Here is a 7,691-nt window from a genome sequence, read left to right as displayed (position 1 = left end):
GGTCAAATCCTGGTGATAACATCCCCCGAGATGGGATTGGCGGCGGCGGCGTCTCTGGAAGGTTTTCCGTATCGTGGCTCTTGGTACTGGAACTATTATCGACGAAGGCTTATGTAGGCGGAAGGGTAGGTCAGGGGGCGACGCGAGGGACCCACACAGTAGGGCCGCGCGGCCAGGACCTGGGCCGCACCGCCCTAGCGTGGCGTCGCCTCGTGCGGTGACCCAGCATACCACTGCATGTTGTAGTATACAAGTCGTTGATATGATCTTTGTGAAGGGACTTCTTCACAATTTGCCATATCCCTCAGAGTGGTACAACAGAAACATTGCAGGTCATAACACTCCATACTTTATTACAAACATTGTCTTAACAAGTTGGTATTCTCACAGGTCCTATGAGAACACCCTAAGATACTACTTAAGTACGATTACAACTCATAACTAAATATAAAGAGATCTCAACAACTTATTTAGGTAAGTTCTACGTTGCTCGGCTCTATGATGCTAGGGTATGTCACTACTCCTCCACCTCTGTGTCATCAGGTCCGTAGACTATCCCATAGTCTACTCCTTCTACTCCGCCGGTAAGATCAGGTTCCTCGTAGACCAGCTCGTAACTTCCTTCTGGTGCTCCATCGTTGATGGTCTCCACTTCCGGATCACAGTCTAGCAAGGGTGTCGAAAGAAAGTGAGTACAGAAGTACTCAGCAAGTTCTAAAAGAGTAAAAAGGTGTTTGATGCACTAGCTACGACCATTGATCAGGAAATCGCAGGTCAATGCATGTTTTGAAATCATTTCTTCAAAAGGTTGCTTTTATTATGAAAACTATGCCCGTCGCTCTTCACAGGTTGACTAGAACTTCGTGGAGTTCCTTTCCTGCCGCGTTCGCAGCTTCCTTCCCGAACAAGGAGTGATAGCCACAATTTGATACACTCTGCAGAGGTGCGTTACTTTTCCCATAAGAGATTCCACCCCTTTTGCCATCCGTAGGGACTTGCCCCCGTTCACACTTCCTTTGGTGTGAGGCCAGGTATGAAAATCCAAGCCCACACCACCTTCTCCGCTGACCGCAAACCCACCCTTTGTCCGACCATACACCCCCGTAGACTTCTCCCGATAATACGGCTTTACTCACGGTGTACTCCGGACAATCCATCATAGATCGTAGAGCTTATCATCACTAATGGATGGGGATTTAAAAGGATATCCCAACCTATTGCGGCAGTGCCTCCAACACCCCACCGGCTCTACCAATCCGTTGGCGTGCGTAAGGGAAAAGATACGGCTGGCTTCCCTGCAGCCATTATAGATCTCATGTTCAACGCGGTTTGTACGGCGCTAGAATCACTGGACGACATTGGTAATTAATCCTAGGGTGATATAACCCATGCAATGGAACCTCCACCATATCAACACATACCATGGTTCCATTACCAGCCACATAGTCATATTCATAGTTGGAAAGTAACATTTCATTTGCGATGCAGGAATGATAAGGATATAGCTTTGCATTAAATTAGTAGAAAATAATCAAGTTGACATGAGCAAGGGTGAACTTGCCTGTGGACTGCAAGATAGTGCAGTTCAATGCAGTTGATGGAACCTGGACCTCGGGTTCTGTAAGAAGCATCATTGTCCGGTAAGGACAATGTTATAAAATCCAAATAATGCAATCATGGATGTATTATTTTATGTTGAATCCCTTTACCCCGCTGAGTTATAGCAATTTAGGGTTGAGTTAAGATTTATGCCTTTGGCAGTAACTTGCAATTGATTTAAAAGTGTAAACCATTTTAATTCACATAAAGTAAGATACTTCAAAGTAAAACTACTTTACTTGGTGATTCCTTTACTCATTCCAAAAATGATTTGATATAATAGAGTTGCCTCTATATTTTTGGAATAAATAGGGATTAGAGTATTTTTCTTTGAAAAATACATTTCTCAAAAGAAATGACTTGGAATAGTAGAATTTCATTTTGAAATGTTTGAAAATAAGTATTTGAACTTATTTGAGATTTTTCCTTGAATTATAAATACAAGGAAATAATAGTTTAAAATTCCAAGTTATTATTTAAATTCTTCAAATTCATAATTTTGAATTTGTTTCATAAATTCTATTTCATATTTTATTCTGGTTAAGATTTATTTTTCATTCACTAATCCAATTTTTAATGGATTTTTAGAGTTGTATTTTATTTACTAAAAATTGGTTAAATCCTGGTCTTTTTCTAAAAAGTAAAAAGACTAAATTACCCCTGGCCCCTATTGGGCCAGCCCACTTAACTAAGGCCCAGGGACAGCCCACTAAGGCATGTCCCCTAATGGGTCGGTGGCGCCAAAGCGGCCCACCTCGCTCCTCACTCGTCTCTCTCACTCGCTTGTTCCTAACCCTAACTCTCTCGCGTCGCCTGTGGTGATGGCGTCGCCGCCATGGCCGCCGCCACTCTTCGGCCATCTCCATGCTCCCCTGCTCTAGCCACTTACCAAATCGGGACCGCCGCGTGAAGATCTACCGATCTGTCTGCGTGGTTTCCCCCATCTCTTCCTCTCCTGGCGAATCGCCCCTCTCTGGATCTCGTGGAGAATCGCCTCTGGCGATTGACGATCTCCGGCGAGCCCTCGTCCTCGCCAACGACGTGTGCGCCCCAGAGATTGACCTGGCGCGGGTGCTGCTCGCAGTACTCGTGCCGTCGTCTCTGGTGCTCTGCTACGGTGGTGTGTTCGTGTTTGCCGGCGTAACGTCGGCGCCTACCCTGGATTTGCAGCTGCTATGGCCGCGCGAGCACTGCCTCGCCATGCCCTAGCTTCTGCTTCCAGGTGCTTGTAAGTTGTTTCACCTCCTCCTTCTCTTCTCCATGCCTGTGCGCCTCCCTTGTTACTGTACTTCTTCCTCCTCATGTTCTGTTGCTCTCTGGTGATCCTGTGATCACCCAGAGCTCTGCCATGGTTGCTTAATCTTCCAATGCTTCTATCTGCTGCAAGCTCATGGCCAAAGCATCCATTTCTGGTACTGGCCAGTGTTGCCTTGCTTGCTGTACATGCTCTGTTTGCTTATCTGTTGCTCCTAGTCTTCTTTAATCTTGCTATGCTCTGCTGTGCTTGCTTAAGAGCTTGCTATGCCATGCTGTACTTGATTATGGGCTTGCGTGTGCTTACTGGCATGCTATGCTTGCTTGTCTAGGTGTACTGTGGTGCATCAGTGACACTTGTGAGTGCTAGTGGTGCTTGTGAAATGCTTCTGTGCTTCCTGTGCAAGCTAATGATCCATTGGATCATCCATTGCTTGTTGGCTAGCTTATCTGTGTAGCTTGAGTTGATTCAATTGATCCATTTGATCAATTAAATGTCAGTGATGGCTTACTGATCAATTCTGTGGCTAAGTGATTCATTTTCCTAGTTGATGCTGATGCTCAAGCATCACTATGCTACTACTTACTTGTGCTATTGCTTGCTCTAGCTTACTGGACTTGATCCAGTGGCTGTGATGCAGTGATTGGTGCCAGGTTGCTCTACAGTGTGCTACTGTCAATAATTAGTATGGATCTGTGATAAATTCATGCTTGAGTTAAATTGATTCATAATGAACTGCTTATGCAGTGATGATTTAAATGTCTTGCTTGTATATGAATTGGCTATGCATGATTGTTTAGCAAGCAAATGAATCTGAATCCATTTCTGGATAATGATGTGTTATAGTTGGCTTTCTTTTAAATGGTGCTAAGTGTGATGTGACCTCAGTAGCCTTGCTACTGATTGGTTGCTCACCTATTTGATTGGATCTTGTGGCTACTCAACCTTTGCTTGCATATTTGGAAATCATACTAGATATGAATGTCAATATGCTTGCCTGATGAAATCTAGGGTTTACTGATGGTTACTAGCTTAGGATTTACTATGTAGTCTGTATTAGCTGCTAATCCTTGCAACACATCTACTGGTGCTATCTGTGCATATGATCTGGCTAGTGTGTGCATCTGTGCATGGTTGCTAGCTTCTGTGTACAAGATCTGTATCTAGATGATTTCCATTTTTAGTGGCTTTTAGACTGGCAGTAATCCTTGGTGAAAACCAAGTGATGATCTACCCACTTGAGCATCTGCTCAATCCCATGATTATATCATGCATATTGTATGGATCAGATCCATTGGATCTGTCCAGGAACTTGGTATACCTTGTTCCAGCTCCTAGTATGAGATGTTTTGTTGTTGCAGAGTTGTGGTTTTGTGCACAGCCCTTCACCTCCAGGTTCTGGTTGATCTTCTCAGGTCACCATGATTCCTGGTGGCTAAGTGGTTGTGTGTTGGTGTTGTTCTTGAGTATGAACTGGATGAACTTGTGTTGGCTCTAGCTTCACCCTTACCTGGTGAATTATCCTATCTGTCGACTGTCAAGGTTCTAGGGTTTGTGTTCTATTTATATGCTCCCTACTTCTACTCTGGCCATGACACACAAGGTCTGGTTACTTTGTGACTCATCCATTGCATTGCCTTGCTGTTGCTTGGTTAGCAACAACCCTCATAGGCTGAAACTTGAGCCCCTGTGGCTGCTCAGTTTTGGTATGCCTTGGTCTTATCTTGTGCTGTCCAGGAATTTGGACAAGCACAAGTGTGCAGTGACAGTTTCACTGTCCAAACTGAATTTCTGTGATTTGTGCTAACTGTCCAAGAACTTTGCTAACACTTACATTCTGGTCTAGCACTTGTTATTTAATTTGCAGGTTTGAATTATGGCCAGAAGATCATCCTCAAGCCACTTAGTCTAAGTTTTAGTTTAGAACAAACTTGTAATTTTCCTTTTTATTTCTGTTTATTATATCTCAATTCTTGTATCAAGAATATTGTAAAGACTTTGTAATTTGTGTTATGTATCAATAAAGCTCAAGTTTTATTCATGAGCTATTGTCTTATGTAATATTTATATTCTTGATTAAATATTGTATTTGAGATTCTATTTGAAATTCAAAGTCATTTGAATTTATAAGTTGTGTTTGAATTATGAATTCATTCTGTATTGTGTGATGCTTATTGTTTAAGGTGTTAACACTTGTCAAATGCAATCAATTCCCAAATCAATAAAATACAAAAGAGATCATGTCGAAATTGCCCTAACTCACATTGCCTAACCCTAAGTGCAAACTGAGAGAGAACCTCGATCCCTCTTAGGTTTAGTTGCAATAAGGCGCGAAAATTTCCCCCGTTTTGCGATGAAATGCACATCCCATTTCTAAATCTACCCTTCGTTGTTCCTATGTTCTGGGTTATTACACCTCGTCGCCCCACTTCGTTTCCCTTTCGGTGTTCTGGAAGCTTCGTGGAAAAATAAGATCCTGGGCGTTGATTTTGTCCAATTCCGAGAATATTTCCTTACTAGGATTTCTGAAACCAAAAACAGCAGAAAACAACAACTGGCTCTTCGGCATCTTGTTAATAGGTTAGTGCCGGAAAATGCATAAATATGACATAAAGTATGTATAAAACATGTAGGTATTGTCATAAAACAAGCATGGAACATAAGAAATTATCGATACGTTGGAGACGTATCAAGCATCCCCAAGCTTAGTTCCTACTCGTCCCGAGTAGGTAAACGATAACAAAGATAATTTCTAAAGTGACATGCCATCATAATCTTGATCAATACTATTGTAAGCACATGTAATGAATGCAGCGATTCGAAAAAATGGTAAAGACAATGAGTAAACAACTGAATCATATAGCAAAGACTTTTCATGAATAGTACTTTCAAGACAAGCATCAATAAGTTTTGCATAAGAGTTAACTCATAAAGCAATAAATTCATAGTAAAGGCATTGAAACAACACAAAGGAAGATTAAGTTTCAGCGGTTGCTTTCAACTTGTAACATGTATATCTCATGGATAATTGTTAATACAGAGTAATATGATGAATGCAAATATGCAAGTATGTAAGAATCAATGCACAGTTAACACAAGTGTTTGCTTCTAAGGTGGAAGGAAATAGGTAAACTGACTCAACATAAAAGTAGAAGAATGGCCCTTCGCAGAGGGAAGCATTGATTGCTATATTTGTGCTAGAGCTTTTATTTTGAAAACATAGAGAGAGCATAAAAGTAAAATTTTGAGAGGTGTTTGTTGTTGTCAACGAATGGTAGTGGGCACTTAACCCCCTTGCCAGACAAACCTTCAAAGAGCGGCTCCCATGAAACATTTTTATTTTTGGGTGGCACTCCTTCCAACCTTGCTTTCACAAACCATGGCTAACCGAATCCTCGGGTGCCTGCCAACAATCTCATACCATGAAGGAGTGCCTTTTTATTTTAGTTTTGTTTAGATGACACTCCTCCCCACCTTTGCTTTCTCAAGCCATGGTTAACCGAATCCTCGGGTGCCGTCCAACAATCACATACCATGGAGGAGTGTCTATTTTTTTTGTAAAGTTATGAAGGTTAATTAATTTGGGACTGGGAATCCCATTGCCAGCTCTTTTTGCAAAATTATCGGATAAGCGGATGAAGCCACTAGTCCATTGGTGAAAATTGCCCAACAAGATTGAAAGATAAACACCACATACTTCCTCATGAGCTATAAAATATTGACACAAATAAGGGATGATAAATTTTGAATTGTTTAAAGGTAGGACTCGAGCAATTTACTTTGGAATGGCAGAAAATACCATGTAGTAAGTAGGTATGGTGGACACAAATGGCATAGTTTTGGCTCAAGGATTTATTTGCACGAGAAGTATTCCCTCTCAATACAGGGCTTAGGCTAGCAAGGTTATTTGAAACAAACACAAGTATGAACCGGTACAGCAAAACTCACATAAAAACATATTGCAAGCATTATAAGACTCTACACTGTCTTCCTTGTTGTTCAAACCCTTACTAGAAAATATCTAAACCTTAGAGAGACCAATCATGCAAACCAAATTTTAGCAACCTCTATGTATTTCTTCACTAATAGGTGCAAAGTATATGATGCAAGAGCTTAAACATGATCCTTATGAGCACAACAATTGCCAAGTATCAAATTAATCAAGACATTCTACCAATTACTACATGTAGCATTTCCCGTTTCCAACCATATAACAATTAACGAAGCAGTTTCAACCTTCGCCATGAACATTATGAGTAAAGCTAAGGACATATTTGTCCATATGCAACAGCGGAGCGTGTCTCTCTCCCACACAATGAATGCTAAGATCCAACTTTATTCAAACAAAACAAAAACAAAAACATACAGACGCTCCAAGTAAAGCACATAAGATGTGACGGAATAAAAATGTAGTTTCACTAGAGGAACCTGATAATGTTGTCGATGAAGAAGGGGATGCCTTGGGCATCCCCAAGCTTAGATGCTTGAGTCTTCTTGAAATATGCATGGATGAACCACCGGGGGCATCGCCAAGATTAGAGCTTTCACTCTCCTTGATCATATTGTATCATCCTCCTCTCTTGATCCTTGAAAACTTCCTCCACACCAAACTCAAAACAACTCATTAGAGGGTTAGTGCATAATCAAACTTCACATGTTCAGAGGTGACATAATCATTCTTAACACTTCTGGACATTGCACAAAGCTACTGAAAGTTAATAGAATAAAGAAATCCATCAAACATAGCAAAACAGGCAATGTGAAATAAAAGGCAGAATCTGTCAAAACAGATTAGTCCGTAAAGACGAATTTTTTAGGTGCACCAGACTTGCTCAAA

The sequence above is a fragment of the Lolium rigidum genome, chromosome 7 (assembly GCF_022539505.1).
Source record: "Lolium rigidum isolate FL_2022 chromosome 7, APGP_CSIRO_Lrig_0.1, whole genome shotgun sequence".
NCBI classification, from domain to species: Eukaryota; Viridiplantae; Streptophyta; class Magnoliopsida; order Poales; family Poaceae; genus Lolium; species Lolium rigidum.
Note: the sequence above shows the minus strand (reverse complement) of the source record.